General features: G+C 36.1%; 1 protein-coding gene across 7 annotated transcripts in view; it reads right to left on the bottom strand.

Annotated features, from left to right (window-relative positions):
* The window catches only part of IL33 (interleukin 33), a 39,006-nt gene extending 25,277 nt beyond the window's left edge, over positions 1-13,729 (bottom strand). For 3 of the 7 annotated variants that reach the window (XM_043565663.1, XM_043565670.1, XM_043565664.1), the window contains exons 1-2: positions 13,475-13,550; positions 2,014-2,150 (exon numbers count right to left, since the gene is read on the bottom strand). The gene's annotated coding sequence lies outside the window, so the exon portion shown is untranslated. Of the gene's footprint in view, positions 1-2,013; positions 2,151-13,474 lie in introns of all 7 variants that reach the window. The other 4 variants (XM_043565666.1, XM_043565671.1, XM_043565667.1 and 1 more) reach the window with 4 other exon arrangements.
* Positions 13,730-17,531: the final 3,802 nt, after the last annotated feature.

The raw sequence follows: 17,531 nt of genomic DNA, 5'->3' as shown, positions 1-17,531 counted from the left end.
ACAAAGATGAGAGTTTTATATGACTCAGTCTAATGAAACCCAGGTCTTCTTGTTCTTGGGTCAATGCTCTTTCTAAAGCATTCAAAGAAGCTGACTTTTTGTTTGGTCTATGGCCCTGTGGTTTTAGTGTGGCCAAACATTTCGAATTGTTCAGTTCAATGTATTGTTTTTATTCCCCTCCAGTGACCCTCCCCATGTCTCACATACTTTGGAGATCTAGCTACGTGTTGAACCAAATCTTTAACAACTTTTGAAGAAACAGAAGAAGAATGACCTCCATTCCTAAGCTTACATTCAAGATTTGCTCCCTCTCTGCTCTTCAGCTCTCTTGGTCTTAGTTTCCTCTTCTCAAAAATGAAGAGGGTGCATGAAAGCCAGTGTCTTCCTATCCCTTTGACTCCTTCCTGTGTTCCTATACAGGATTCCACTTCAGCCTCTTCCTTCTCCTTTCCCTGGGCCTGCTTCTTCAATACCAGCAGCTGCACCAGCCCATTGCCCACCCAAAAGATGTCAGCCTCAGAAAACTGCATAAGTTCTGCTTCAGCCCTGTACCCTCCTCTTCTCCTTCCACTACCTTACAGCAAATAGCATAATGGGGTTAGACAAGGGGGCAATTAACTAACCTGGGGTCATGTCCTGGCAAAGGCAGATCTGAAATACAGTTAAGCCATTGATTTGGGTACATTGTGTCTTAGGCCAAAATTATAGGGAAAGAGGAAGTCTATAGAGTCTGTAGTATATATTTTCTTTTTTATGGATTCAGGAAGCTTTTAAGTGTAGAGGAAAGCAATGTATGGGAAAGAAACAACATGGAACAAATACGTCTTTGGTTTTAGTTAATTCTGAGGTTTAAAGTTGAGATCTTTTTTTGTTTACTTAAAAAATTTTAAGTAAAGCTGGACAAATAATATACAAATTATGAATTTTGTAAAAATTTAGTGGAGCATAAAAAATGCAATAGGAGTATGCAGAGTTAAAAGTTCTGTGTTTTTAGAAATTTACCCTTGTATAGTGTTTACTATGTGCTAAGTATTGTACTGCATGCTTTATATAGTTAACTAATTTAATTATCATAGCAATCTTGTCAAAAGTGTACTGTTATTTTCCCTATTTTACAGGTGATGAAACTGGGGCACAGAAGGGTCAAGTAAGTTGCTAAAACTTGAAGCAAATGTTTTCAGAATTCATGAGGGGCTCTAGAAAGGCGTTTCTTTTGGATTTCACATCTTCCCCCCCGCGATCCCTGACACCAGAGCAGAAACTCCTTACCCATAGTTGGTTTCTGCTTAAAGTGTACTTGGTCAAGAATATTTTGCTACAAGAAAACAAATTAAGGGGGTGAGAATATGGCCTAAATCCATAACACCTGGATTATTTAACCCTGTAAAGGGAGAGTGAGACTAAAGTCCAATTTGTATACCATCATTGGTGGTCTTGTTGGTGAGGAGATCTAGCAACATCATAAGAAGAAACCATTATACTTTAAGGCTGGAAGAGGGAATTTTCAAAACTTTTTCATGAGTAGAAACCTTGTCTGAAAAAGAAATATTGCTTAGAAACCCCAAAAGGATTTGACAAATCAGTAACTTACTAATATAAATGTTGTTCATATGTTTAAATTTTTAATATTTGCTCATTATAATGTTAACTAACCAGAGACTTCTCTTTTCAGCATGATGGTGGATTAGTTATTGTGACCAATCCTCCTTACTAAAACTACTAAAATGTTGAAAGAAATAAAAAAATCTTTCAAACTCATTTGTTGAACTGGAATGAAAGTAAAGAATGTATAGTGTTCAAAATACTGGGAGACAAGAAACCTTGGCTTTTTCCTAAAGTCATCTACTATATTCTAGAGACAGGTTAGACAACTACATGAAGTTCAGGGCCCAGGAGATAAAGTCCAGGATATGCCTAAAATGGGTATCCTAATAGGAAACTGCATGGCCTAAATCTGAACACCAAAACGGCTACACTTGAAGTGTAAGGGTGGTTGAGATAAATAAACCTCACCTGCAAAAGGGGACTGCTAGGAAGCTCTGGCACTAGATGGAGGGAAAATCATTCTTCTGAGGATGATTCCTCATGAAAAGTCAGCCCCCACACGGGTTTGTAGTTTGAAATCACACTACCTGTGTGTTTCCAAAAGCCTGAAATAGAGAATTAAATATCAAATGGTTTCAGGTTGGTAGTATCCCAAGACAAATGGGAAAGGCAAACACAAATCCTATCTTGATGAAAGCTGCAGCCCAAGCCATAAAGTATTCATCCACACAGAAAAATTTCCAGGGCAAATGAATAGTTTGCAGTCAAGATTTATAAAACAAATAAAAATACTTGGCAACATGATGAAAGCCACAGAAGGAACAGACAACAGAAGCCAACCTGAAAGTTGATTCATGTATTAGAACAATCAGAAATGACATAATGAACAACTGGTTTTAATATCTTTAGGTAGCGTTTTAAAAATATTGAAAAAATGAATAAGGAAAATTTAGAGTTGAAAAAGATCCAAATAGAATATCTAGAAATAAAAAATACAATGTTGAAATTAAAGCTTCATTAAATAGCAGATTAAATGGCAGATTACACATAGTGAATTAGATGAAGAATCATGAATTAGAAAATATATCTGAAAATATTCATTGGAAAACAATTTAAAGACACATAGAGATGGAAAATATGAAAAAGAGGGTGAGAAACTTGAAGGACGGAATTGGACAATCTAATGTGTATCTATTTGGAATTTTAGAAGAAGATGATAAAATAGGGAAGGGAAAATATTTGAAGGTAAATAAAGATTAAGAACTTTCCAGAATTATTGAAAGACTCCAATCCTCAGATCTAAGAATCCCAAGCAAGTTTAAAAAATTAAAGAAATCCATTAAATAATGAGGAAGGTTTTAGAAGATGTAATTAAAGCTGAGTCACAGAAAATAGTTCTGGCAGAGCATTCCATATAAGGTGGCAGAAAAACAAGGTGGGAGCAGATAGATCTAAAATCTCAGCCTGGACAAATGATTTTCAAAGTCATGCACATGGAAAAAGCAGATGCCAAGCCACAGAATGTGTATTGACTTGAGTCACTAAGTTGTGAATTAGTTCTCAAAACTGGAGATGAAATACAATCTGTCTTGCTTCAGTTCACTGCTTTAGACCTGGCTTGTTTTACTTTTTAAATTTTTATTTGTACCTAGATCCACAAAGGAAGACAACTTGCAAAGGTAGTGTCCCAAGACAAATGTATATAACATTTGTATATATTTTAAAATATGTCATCTCTGTTCATGAAAAGAGTAATTGCATCTATGTATATGTATGTATGGGAGATTTATTTCTGAGTCTTGCCTAATTCTCTGCAAATATGTACCAACAAGTGTTAAGAACATCTCTGAATTGGCAACAATATAAGCAAAACAGATTGCTTAACCAAGGATTAAAACTTGCCCATTAATATTAGCTTTGACTCTGGGGATAGTCCCCAGATTCCAAAGCCTAAAGTAATTTAATATTTTCAAAATCTGAAATCCTAACAAGGATACAAGTCTTTGGGAAGTATCCTAAATTCTATCAAGTGACTTACCATTTGTTATTCAAGAGAAACATACATGAGTTTTAGACAGGCAAAGATTTACATTTTGAAGCACATCTGAGTAAAATGTAATGTATCTTTAACTTGGCTCTAAAGAGGTCGACTTGGCACATAAAACACATAAAACATTGATGAGGAGACATTTATTCCAGATACCACAGATATATATATGTAAAGCCAATGAAAGTACACTTAACTTCAATTTCCAGTGCACAGGGATGCCACTTAGATACTTCTGGAATCAATTCTGGGAACTAATAGGCTTCATATGAAGGCAGCTTTGGAAAACTAAGGAATAACAAGAGGAATTTCTAAAAGGATGAGCCAGACATTTATGGAAATGTGGAAAGTGGAACTCAAGTCTCTAAAATTTAGAAGCAAGAGAAGGCAGCCTGAAGCAGCAGCTGAGATAACAAAACTTTGCATTGGTGGAAGATAAATGTAGCAGATCTCCTTTAAAGAAATAAGGAAAACATTAAAAAAAGTTTTCTCTTTAAGAATGGAAATCAACTACTTTTTAGTCAAGTGCTTGCTAGCTACATTATGAAGACTAAAGATAAGTTTCAAAAATAGATATAAAAGATAAGTTGCAAAAGATAAGTTTCAGACTCCTGACACCCAGCCAGAAGATAAGAATTGTCCTTGTGCTAAGAAACCAGTCAGCCAATGAGCCTTTACTATTTTGATGTCACATGCAGAATCTCAAGATGATCTGGTTTATCAAATGCTTGGAATAATTACACAAGCAGATACTTTGTTAAATTATACATCATTTGAACAATGTTTAAATCAAGAAAAATAATCAGGGTGGATTATTGTTAGCTCATAATGATTTAACAATACTTTAAACTTTCTTAAAGTATGTTGTGTTCAAAGTCTATAAAAAAACTACCTCTTTCTGCCATCTTGGAGCCTGAGGAGACCTGCTGGGAACAGTACTAAAACGACAGAAGGCTGTAGTCCAAGGCCATTTTTGCTGGCTATCAGGAGGGTCTCTGGAACCAGAGGGAGCACACAGCTCTTCTTAAAATTGAAGGTGTTTATGCTCGAGATGGAAATGAATTCTACCAAGCAAGAGATGAATCTATGTGTACAAATCAAAGAACAACCCAGTGACTCCTGGTGACAAATTTAGTAATCTAAAAAATCCTAGTAATCTGGTAAAAATAACTCACACTCATGGAAACAGTGGTACAGTCATGCCAAATTCCAAAGTCACCTTCCTGCTAAAGTCACAGAATCCCTGTGATGCTGTACTCCTTAAGGATTTAAATTTACTGAAAAGCAAATAAATAAAAGTGTAGGTTTGTTAAAAATAAAACAAAACAAAACAACCACACAGTCTATCGAAACTAAATTTGTGACCATGGGGTTAAGAGAATAATCCTTTTTTTTTTTTCCTACCAAGGTAGGACACTTAAAAAAAGTGGTTCCTGGGGCGCCTGGGTGGCGCAGTCGGTTAAGCGTCCGACTTCAGCCAGGTCATGATCTCGCGGTCCGTGAGTTCGAGCCCCGCGTCAGGCTCTGGGCTGATGGCTCGGAGCCTGGAGCCTGTTTCCGATTCTGTGTCTCCCTCTCTCTCTGCCCCTCCCCCGTTCATGCTCTGTCTCTCTCTGTCCCAAAAATAAAAATAAAAAAACGTTGAAAAAAAAATTAAAAAAAAAAAAAGTGGTTCCTGACTTTTTCCCCCCCTGAATCACAAATACAATATAATGGTTCTTCCTCCCCCCACCCATTAATGTTGCTTTGCAACTGGGACACAAAAAACAAATGCCTCAACCCCAAAATTACAATCTTAGGGAAGATATATATTTTTCTAAAGTGTGTCTGCTAGCTAACTCAAGTCTGGGGAAAAATTACTAGCTGCCCCAGACTGACATAATGCCTGCCTATCAAAATGGCTACAATGAAGAAGATAGAAAATATCAAGTATTTGCAAGGATTTGGGACAAATGGAATTATACATGGCTGATTAGAGTATAAATTGCTACAACCACTTTGGGAAATAATTTGGTAGCATTCACTAAAGCTGAGCATGTGCATACTTTTGACCAAGCAATTCTACTTGAAGGTATACATGAAAGGCATAAAAATGCCAAAAGACATAGTAAGGGAATGTTCATAGCAGTCTTAGTTATATAACTCCAAACTGGAAACATGGAAAATGTTCATCTACATTATAACAGATAAATTGTAACACATTTATTTAGAGGAATTCTAACCAGTAATAAGAATAAACATATGTGCAAAAAAAAAAAAAAAAAGAATAAACATATGTGCAACTACACAGAGGGATCTCACAAACATAATGTTGAGTGAAAAGCTAGACACAAAACATATACTGTATGAATTCATTTGTAAATAGTTCAAAAACCCCACAAATTGAATATGTGGTGTTTGATGTTAGAAAGTAAAATACTATTCTTGAGGTAGAGAGTACCTCTACTTCTTGACTAGAAGAGGGCATAAGGAGACTCTGAGTTCTCTACTCCTATTTCTTTAAATAATTACTGAGGTTGGTTTACCTTGTAACAAACCATTAAGCTATACAGTCAGATTTGTGCAGTGTTTGTGTGTGTATGTTATATGTTAATGAATTTTTTTTAAGTTAAAGGAAAGAGAAGACTATCAGTGAATTCTAAAATGTACACATTCCATATTCTTAAATGTGGTAGTCAAAGACACACTGACAGAATTAAATAAGCCCTCTATATTGTGGTTAAAAAGAATTAAAGCAGTGTCAGTGTCTGTGTTTAAGAATGCATTCAGCTGACTGGAAAATGGTCAGACAGGAAATGAACACATTCTCTTCTTCCCTTTGTACAAAATAAGTGGTTCTGATATGCCTGATTAAAGACTTAGTTTTCATACAGAGAAAGACAGATACCACATGTTTTCACTCTTAGGTGGATCCTGAGAAACTTAACAGAAACCCATGGGGGAGGGGAAGAAAAAAAAAAAGGAGATTAGAGTGGAAGAGAGCCAAAGCATAAGAGACTCTTAAAAACTGAGAACAAACTGAGGGTTGATGGGGGGTGGGAGGGAGGGGAGGGTGGGTGATGGGCATTGGGGAGGGCACCTTTTGGGATGAGCACTGGGTGTTGTATGGAAACCAATTTGACAATAAACTTCATATATTGAAAAAAAAAGACTTAGTTTTCTGACCTGAAAAAATTGAAAATTAATCAGATTAAAAGAGATTTTTCAGGTGTTTTTCGGAGTAAGGCAGAATCCTCAGGGTAACTTTGAAAAGAGTTTGACTGACCTTTGCAGAAGTTCTTAAAAACAAAAAATGGTTTGAGTTCGGCAGAAATCAGAGGATGTCAACAACCTGGGAAGTTATTTGTTACCTAGGATGAATGTTGTTCCTTAGCTGACAAATCTCTTTTCTTTCACCAAAGACAAAATTTAGATATGCAGAGACATAAACCATTCATGGCAATCCTGTCTATCTGCCAACAGCGTCTAGGACTAGGCATGTAACCCAGATCTTGCCAATGAGACAAAGGGGTGGCGTATCTGGGACTTGTGGGACAATTTTTCTCCTTAGGAGTAAGAACTTTTTGACTTTTTGACTTTGCCTCTGTGAAGATGTAATTCTCAGAGCTGGGCCAACAATATCTCATAAAGGAAGAGACCATGGACAGTCTGAGGATGGCAGAGTAGAAGGATGAGAAGGGCCTGGGTCTTGGTGACGTCCTTGATTCTTTGCACCAACTCTGGTATTGCCCACTTCAGAACTTCTTGTTAAGTAAGCACCAAGTGTCCTTATATTTTAAGCCATATCTAATTCATTATTATATTTTTGCAGCTAAAGCATATCAAGTGATACAAATTCTCTTTGGCTTGTTTTTGTTTTGTTTTGTTTTTTTGCCTAAATGTAATCTACATCGGCTTTTTCTAAATCCTAAAATGAAATGGCAAACAACTAATGTATTCTGGACATTGTCTTAATCATATCTTTAAATACAGCTGGATTGTTTAAGCATTTCCCCTGCCCTCACCCTGCCATGCTCAAAGTTCTTTTTTTCCTTTAGTTTTTAATGTAGTAAAAATATATACAACATAAAACTTATCATCTAACCATTTTTCAGTGTGCATTTCAGTAGTGTTACTAGGTCTGTTCTGCAGCAGGTATCTAGAAGTTTTTCATCTTGCAAAACTGAAACCATATTCATTGCACAACAATTCCCCATTTCCTTCTTCCCCAGGCCCCTGTCAAAACTGTCCTACTCTCTGTTTCTGTATGTTTGGCTACTGTAGATTCCTCACATAAGTGGACTGATATAGTATACAGTATTTGTGTCTGGCTTATTTCACTTAGAATGATGTCCTTAAGGTTCATCCATGTTGTAGCATCTGACAAGATTCTTTCTTTTAACATTGAATAATATTCTATTGTATGTATATACCACATTTTCTTTATCCATTTATTGGTGAATGGACATCTGGGTTGATTTTACCTGTTGGCTATTTTGAATAATATGGCATTGAACATGGGTGTACAAATATCTCTTCAAAATTTTGCTTTCAATTCTTTTGGATATATACGCAAAAGTGGAATTGCAGGATAATATAGTAGTTCTATTTTTAATTTTATGAGGAACCTTCATACTGTTTTCCATATCAGCTAAACAGTTTAATATTTAAATAATGTTATATTTAAAAAATTATGGCATAATAATATGGATATATAAATCGATATGTTATAAACAATAACATATTGTATATGAGAGAAAAAGCATGGTATGTCAGAAATAGAAAAGATAAACTGAAAATATTTTGTATCAGGACAAGATTTTGAAAACATATAAGTAACTGAGATGCTTTTTAAAAAATAAATTCAGATGGCCAATAGCAGTACTGTTATTACTATTTTTACAATTAATTCTATAGATTGCCAATATACTATTATATTATTATTTTTGCAAAACATCAATTGGATTTGTTTACCAAAAACTTTTACATGTATAAATTTGCCTAAATTTGTGTGTAAAATTGATTATGAAAATTACATATACATATACATATTGGTCATTGTGCTTGGACAAATAGTGACAAAATGAAATGACTTGTAAACACTTTAAACAAAGTTAACATTCTATTTATAAAGTGAACTTTTAAACAGGTTTTCATATCCTCCAGTAACTAATGTAGCTAACAAAGGGGCAAAAACAACAACTGTCAATAAGGTATTAACATTTTCAAAGTTAAAAAAACTGAAACAATTGGGCCAAGGTATAAATAAAAAATATATTTTTAATTAAAATATTTGAATTTTATTATTTTTTTCAAGTGTAGAATTTTGTGATTTATCCCTTATATTCAACATCCCATGCTCATCACATAGTAAAATAGGTAAAAACTCAAGTAGGTATATAATAAAGTGATGTTGGAACTCCACTGAAATTGCCAAAATGAACTCGTGATTTTATATATACAGATTTTCTCCCTCATCTCTGTAACTGAACTAATTTAATGTCAGTAGTAAAATGAAATAATCTACTATATATCCCAGGGCCCATATTTTGTAATCTAATAATGTTCTCCACTAAAGAAATCAAAGTTCTTTGGAGAATAGCTGGTTTCTGTTACAGGTAGAAGACATGCAAGATGAGCCTGAATAAATTGTTGCCTGAAAGCAGTGATGCATTTTGTAGAGTTCTAAGATGATTAATAAAAGAGCAAATGAACCAGCATAAAAAGGCTTCTAAGTGCCAAATAGTGGCAATTTGAGTCAAAATAAAAAAATTATAGCTAATCAAAACAAGTTAAGTTTGAAAATTTACAACAATGTCAACAAAAATCATGAGTCCATAATGATGCTCAAAAGAGAAAAGCACTAAAAACTGTTTTCTGTTCAAATTATCATTTCAGAATACCTATATTTGTAAGTTAATTGTAAATATTTTCTCATAATATGTGAAAGTTTTTCCTTGTACAAAGACTGAAATTACTGCTTGCATAACTTTTATAGGAATTTTCTCCTATGTTTGGGATATGTCTATCAAATAGTTACAGAAATACTGGCCAAATTATTAATACTTATGTAAAACTTTAGATATTCCACACCACCCTCACTGACACATTATCTCAGATTAGCTGGTATAGTCCAAAATCAGAATGAGAGTTCCTTCTAATGCTGATATTCAGCGGGCATGCTGAATATGCTCCATGTGGCTGGTTCTTTTATTTATTTCTGCTTATGCCATACCAGAACATCAGAACATACATGAACATCATCACCCGTGGATAAACCAAGAGATATTTTTCACAACCAAATAGCCACCTAGTAATAAACTGTATCATATATTGGATGATATTAAATTTGATTATTAAGAGAAATTTAAAAATTAACAGTATGGTAGCTTTCTTTCCTTTCTTTCCCTTCCTTCCTTCTTCTTTCCTTCCTTCCTTCCTTCTTTCCTTCCTTCCTTCTTCCTTTCTTCCTGCCTTCCTGTCTTTCTTTTTTTCTTTCTTTCTTTCAAATTACATTACATTTGAAACTTTTAAAAATCACTTACTCTCTTTAAGAAAAAAAAATATATATAAACTGCTTGATAGCATTTCTTACTGCCACTGATAGAGCAACAGGCTAAGAAGTTAGAGTGGTTGATATTGAACACAGCAGAGATGCAAAACAACGAACCTCTGTCAAACTCTTTAAGAAAGCATTGAATCTTTGCTAGGAAATTTAAGAGAAGTAATGAGCAAAACATGATTGCTAAATGTCTCAGATGCACTAGTATTGTGAGGGAAAATTGTGGCAATCATCTAATTTTTGAGGTGTTCAGAGTGAAGAGGAATTAGATGTAGACTGTTGTGCTAATTAAAAGTGAAAGCAATCAGCCAAGTTTGTGGGTTCTGGCAATACCAATGGGAATGGCAAAAGAAAGTTACGTAAGAAAATGGTGGCTGGCAGGGAAACTTCTTCAGATGGCAATGAATGTAGACCTAAAAAAATAGGTGGAAAGTTTTAATGTCATCTCACTAATGTTTCTGTATTTGGAAATCATGGAAACTGAATTGAAAATTGCTTTACAAAAAGATTAAGGTCATACTAAATGAAGTTGTTTGGAATCCATCTTCCTTCTTGGTCCTTTTCCTTCATGGGACTTAACTCTGGATTTTAACCTCTGGTTTGAAATTTGCTGACTGCGTTATCTTGGGTTAGTACAATCTTTCCAAATCTTACTTGTTTAACTTTATAAATGGAGAATGTTATTATCTTACACAAGTGCTGAGGATTAAATGGGATAATGGGGGGAAAATAACTCATTTAGCACATGTTCAGTGATTAATAAAGTTACCTTTAATGACTACTTCTGGCTTGCTTTATCTTTATAGGTATCAGAACACCTCTCTAAGGTAGGATTTTTTGTTGTTATTATTATTGGTTTGTTTATTTTTATATCTTGCACCAGAGGAAAAAAATTCAGGGTCACGAAAGTTAAGATCCAAAATCACGCAGGTAGTCAATGATAGATGATGGATTTAAGGCCTGTCTGGCTCAAAAAATATGTGTATTTTTACTATTACGCTATATTGCACTCTTAAAGCAAAAACAAAAACAAAAGTGTTCACAGATATAGCATGATCTACCAATAGTAACAAGGCTAGCATGCGAGTATCTGCCAGGAGTCTGTTACAGGGAGGAAGTGCTCCAAACTCCTTATTTGCCCATAACTATCCTACAATAATGAACTTTGCCTGCCCTGTGAGGCTGGTTTCCTCTTCAAGCTTTCTTTTGCATGCAGATGTCAACACCAGAGAACCCAGAGGGAAACTGAAAAAAATATTAGAGGTTTTTACCATGATTTCCTGAAGTCCTTGAACCAAGCATCATTTTTTTTTTTGAAGGAATTAAGATTTCTTTCTGCTCTTCAAGGAGATTATTTTTGGTCTTGTTTCTAAATGTCCCTGCTATAAGCTGTGATATAAATAAGAAAGATTCTGACAGACGCTCTTGATTCTTACCATGTCTGCCAAAATTTCAACTTGTTGAATGAAAGATACATAGATTTTGGCACAGTCACACTCACATCTCCAAAAATGACCTCATGCTATCAGATTTACTGGCATAAAAATTCCCTGAATTTTCTTCCTCCCAATGCTGTCCCTTCTGCAGTACTTCCCTGTAAAGATTTTTTTTTAATTTTTTTTAACGTTTATTTATTTTTGAGACAGAGAGAGACAGAGGATGAACGGGGGAGGGGCAGAGAGGGAGGGAGACAGAATTGGAAGCAGGCTCCAGGCTCTGAGCCATCAGCCCAGAGCCCCACGCGGGGCTCGAACTCACTGACCACGAGATCGTGACCTGGGCTGAAGTCGGACACTTAACCAACTGAGCCACCCAGGCGCCCCTTCCCTGTAAAGATTTAATTCTGCATGAGTATCTCCAAAAAAGGCCTTGTTCTGTCAAATACTCACATAAATATTCCTTGGTGTTTATTTTTTCTCCCTTCTGTGCTTCACATACACACACCCAACAGTATTTGCTTGTAATGATTTAATTCCCCCATGAGTGAAACTTTTACAACTGAATCTCACACACATTCCCAGAAGTTAGTTGTAAGTTCTGTTTCTTTAACCCTCTGCAGACCCTAACCAGGAGTGGCAGTTTCCATTTCTCAGTCTCTTGCCTTACTTTTAGCCCTGTTTCAAACCCTAAGTAAAAATTCTCCTAAGAATTCTTCCCTCTCTATAAATGGGAAAAAGAAAGAGGTACATTCTGGCTGTATATATTGTAAGCTAAACAGTGATGGGAAATCGAAAAATATCTAGGTCATTGCTGAGAAAATGCTTTATGTAGCTACCAGCCAAGGTTTCATGGGAAATCTAGGATCCTTTCAGAGAAGAATGGAGAAAATGTGAAATTTGAGCTGCAGAGTTATGCTTGTTCAGAGAGTTAACTATTTAAGCATATTACTCATTATGTGATTCTTCTCAAGCACTCTAAACTTTGGGAAATAGAGGACTCTGAAGTTTTCTGAACACAGAGCCATGCCCTTTTGGGGCAAAATTTAAAGAAGGGCATCAAGTATTCTAAAGACAAATGTGAGAAGCAATGGGTAGGGATATTGGGAACAGCATAGGACCACAGTATACAGGGATGATTCAAGCTGAAGAAGCACAGGGCTGAGGAGGGAGTGAGAGTCAGGAAGATCCAACCACAGTCCTAAACTCTCAAATTTCCAAAGACCTTCTAGAATCAACTTTGTGAAGCAACAGTACTTTTGGATTTGTGTCATTTTCTTTATTAAAATAGTCTGGAGGTATGTATTCATGTGTGGAAAGATAAGGCAGAGAAAAGTGCAAGGAGAAAAAAATTGCCACAAGGCAGACGGTAACAAATAAAGAGAAAAAAAATCTTTAAATGAAATTGTCTAAATGAAGAATAGTAGCAAAACTAATAAGCTTTTGAATTTACCCATTTAGTCATTTAGGATGTAAATTACTTATTTTTTCAAAAAATTGTTTATTTTTGAGTAGATGATTTTGAAGGGATAACCCCTCTCGGTTCTTCTATTTGTCCTCCTTTTTTGAAACCACTGGTAAACAATTGGGAGTAGGTTTGTCTTGGAAGTACAGTTATCAACTTGTTTTATGAAGTTTTGTGGTGGGGGAGAAAAACTTACTATAAAGACTATTAATAATCAATTTTATCAATTTATTAATGATTTTCCAAATCACCCAAAGGAAATCAAAGTGGAATTATAAGTTAGTAGCAACTATCATTATTATCAACTTTTACTAGTATTAGCAATAAATAGCAACAATTCAGCCTAATCCTTTACTTTATAGAAATAAAAAATAGTTCCCAAGATCTTATTTTGCCAAACCTGAGAAAAAAATCTACCAGAATGTTAGTCTTATTCTTACCGTGTAATCTTGTTTTGATTTCTCCTCTGAAAAGCAGCAGTTCTGTGTTCAGAGGGCTTGCAGATTCTATTTATTACTCAAAGTTTGGCAGAGAATCAAATCGCCAAAGGAGGGAGATCTGAGTGGGTGAGATTTTGGCAGGTTTTAATTGCATGTAAAGAGCCAATAGAATTACAATCCTGTTAACATTCAAGATTCCCTACTTTCTGCCTTCTCCTCATCTCCATCTTAAAATTTAATTAAACAATTATGGATTTTACGTTTTGTGGTTTTTTATTTCCAACTCACATCAGAATTATCTCACATGCAATCCCCACTCCCATCTGCAACTCACAATCCTCTGCCCCCACACATTACAACTTGGCTCTCTTTAAAGTTGAACTTCACCCCCAGCACTGTTCATACTGAAATTTTTGGAAGAAGTTTTAGGTGATGATAAGTTCCTGAACTTACCTTCTTCTCCCATGAACACACCAAATCTACAGCTATATATGGATCATTTTCTTCTGAAATAGATATGAAAAGTAGATGAACTGCTCTTCAAAACAAAGAATAGCAACAAAAGGATACAGCAAAGATAAAAAGACCACATAAAGATGGGTAGGAGAGGCAAAGACACAGTCTCACAAAAACCCCACCCCCTGGCATGGCAACACAGAACAGGAAGGGATATCACTAGATTAATGTGGAGTTATCAGAAGAGTGAAGGGTTAGAATCCAATATTGGGTGCTCCAGCCTGTGGGATCTACATGGGAAATACAAGGCCCCAGGAAATCTACAAGTCCCAAAATGCAAAAAGAAACAGGTTCTCTTCTTGGAGAACTCACATGTGGCCTTACTTGCCCCAAGACTCAGTAAAAAAAACCAAACCAAAACAAAACACAGCAGTTTGAAAAGCACCTAGACTCTATGTGAGGACATCCATTTGCTGATCTGGAAGTATTGGCTGGAGGGATGGGATAATTGAGGTGCCTCCTGGAAATGGAGACGCTGGTGGATACAGTTGTTGCATTCTCCACATAGCCTGCAAGCACAGGCCAGTGAGCTCAGATACAGCACCCTCTCACCAACTTGTGTGGGAGGGAGGAGGAAAATGGTTATAGCACTTGCTTAGGCCAGAGAGCGCAGGCAGTTGTGGTGATTCCCCACTTCCTGGCTGGAGTGAGCAAGAGCAAGTAGTTACCACATTCCACCTTTCAGCTTAAAGCTGGTGTGTGTGCACAGACAAGGCACTCTTGCACTATATTCCTAAAGTATGTAGGGGCATGCAGTGAAGACATTTGCCCGCTGCATTTCTGAAGCTGGTGAATGTGGCCTACCCCCTATACTCTCTAGCTGCCTGCCCAAACCAATGGGCATGTGCAATCCACACAGGGGACACACTTTAATTGCCTGGCCCTGGTGGCCAAGACTGTAACAATTGGAAAGACAGTTCTTGGCAGGCCTTTAGCCTTGGGCACTGCACAGACAGAAAAACCCCCATCTTCCTATGAAAAAGGCTTACTTAGCCTGGAGCTTCAGCCTGAGGGACAAGCTATAGTATCCCACACATCTAGAGGGTAGGAGTGCTTTCAGGGAATATAAGCAGGGATACAAAACCCTTGCACACCCCCTTGGCCTTGGCCTTGCTAGAGGTTGGTGAGACTTCCCAGAAGCTTTTTTAAAAAATGTATTTATTTATTTATTTATTTATTTATGTATTTGTTTGTTTGTTTTTAATTTACATTCAAGTTAGTTAGCATACAGTGCAATAATGTTTTCAGGAGTAGATTCCAGTGATTCATTCCTTATTTATAATGCTCAGTGCTCATCCCAACAAGTGTCTTCCTTAATGCTCCTTACCCAATTTGCCCATCACCCCACCCACAGGCCCTCCAGCAACCCTCGGTTTGTTCTCTGCATTTAAGTCTCTTCTGTTTTGCCCCCCTTCTTGTTTTTATATTCTTTTTGTTTTCCTTCCCTTACATTCATCTGTTTTCTATCTTAAAGTCCTCATATGAGTGAGTGAAGTTACATGATATTTGTCTTTCTCTGACTGGCCAATTTCGCTTAGCATAATACTCTTTAGTTCCACCCACATAGTTGCAAATGGCAAGATTTCATTCTTTTTGATTGTAATACTCCACATATATATTGTGTATATATACCACATCTTTATCCATTAATCTGTTGATGGGTATTTGGGCTGTTTCCATACTTTGGTATTCATAGCACTGCTAAAAACATTGGGGTGCATGTGCCCCTTTGAAACAGCACACTTGCATCACTTCTGTAGTGCAATTTCTGGGTCATAGGGTACTTCTATTTTTAACTTTTTGAGGAACCTCCATACTGTTTTCCAGAGTGGCTGTACCAGTTTGCATTCCCACCAACAGTGCAAAAGAGATACTCTTTTCCCACAACCTTGCCAACATCTGTTGTTGCCTGAGTTGTTAGTTTCAGCCATTATGACTGGTGTGAGGGGGTATCTCATTGTGGTTTTAATTTGTATTTCCCTGATGATGAGTGATGTAGATCATTTTTTCATATGTCTGTTAGCCATCTGGATGTCTTCTTTGGAGAAGTGTCTATTCATGTCTTTTGCCCATTTCTTCACTGGATTATTTGTTTTTTGGGTGTTGAGTTTTATAAGTTCTTTATAGATTTGGATACTAATAATTCTTTATCTGATATGTCATTTGCAAATATCTTCTCTCATTCTATCAGTTGCTTTTAGGTTTGCTGATTGTTTCCTTCACTGCGCAGCTTCTTATCTTGATGAGATCCCAATGGTTCATTTTTGCTTTTGTTTCCCTTGCCTCTGGAGACGTGTTGAGTAAGAAGTTGCTGCAGCGGAGGTCAAAGAGGTTTTGCCTGCTTTCTCCTCTAGAATTTTTATGGCTTCCTGTCTTACGTTTACTTCTTTCATCCATTTTGAGTTTATTTTTGTGTATGGTATAAGAAAGGTCATTTTCTGCATGTCTCTGTCCAGTTTTCCCTTAACCATTTGCTGAAGAGTCTTGTTTTTATTCCATTGGATATTCTTTCCTGCTTTGTCAAATATTAGATGGCCATAAATTTGTGCGTCCACTTCTGGGTTCTCTACTCTGTTTCATTGATCGAAGTGTCTGTTTTGGGGCCAGTACCATACAATCTTGATTACAGCTTTGTAATACATCTTGAAGTCCAGGACTGTGATACCTCCAGGTTTGTCTTCTTTTTCAGGATTGCTTTGGCTATTGGGGTATTTTCAGGTTCCATACAAATTTTATGATTGTTTCTTCTAGTTCTGTGAAGAATTCTGATGTTATTTTGATAGGGATTGCTTTGAATATGTAGATTGCTTTGGGTAGTATCAACATTTTAACAATTTTTGTTTTCCAATCCAGGAGCATGGAATGTTTTTCCATTTTTTTGTGTCCTCTTCAATTTCTTTCATAAGCTTTCTATAATTTTCAGTGTATAGATTTTTCACCTCTTTGGCTAGGTTTATTCCTAGGTATTTTATGGTTTTTGGTAAATTGTAAATGGGATCGATTCCTTGATTTCTCTTTCTGTTGCTTCATTATTTGTGTATAGAATTGCAACCAATTTCTGTGTATTTATTTTATATCCTGTGACTTTACTGAATTCATGGATCATTTCTAGCAGTTCTTTGGTGGAATCTTTTGGGTTTTCCATATAGAATATCATGTCATCTGCAAAGAGTGAAAGTTTGACTTCCTCTTTGCCAATCTGGATGCTTTTATTCCTTTGTGTTGTCTGATTGCCGAGGCTAAGACTTCCAACACTGTGTTGAAAAACAGTGGTGAGAGTGAATATCCTGTCATGTTCCTGACCTTAGGGGGAAAGCTCTCAGTTTTCCCCATTCAGGATGTATATTAGCGATGGGTCTTTCATATACAGCCTTTATGATCTTGAGGTATGATCCTTTTATCCCTACTTTCTTCAGGGTTTTTATCAAGAAAGGTTGCTTGTTGTCAAGCTATGTCATCAAATGCTTTCTCTGCATCTATTGAGAGGGTCATGTGGTTCTTGTCCTTTTTTTTTTTTTTATTGGTGTGATGTATCACATTG

Source organism: Prionailurus bengalensis, chromosome D4, assembly GCF_016509475.1.
Source record: "Prionailurus bengalensis isolate Pbe53 chromosome D4, Fcat_Pben_1.1_paternal_pri, whole genome shotgun sequence".
NCBI classification, from domain to species: Eukaryota; Metazoa; Chordata; class Mammalia; order Carnivora; family Felidae; genus Prionailurus; species Prionailurus bengalensis.
The sequence above is the reverse complement of the archived record's forward strand: the minus strand, read 5'-3'. Positions and strand labels throughout refer to the sequence as shown.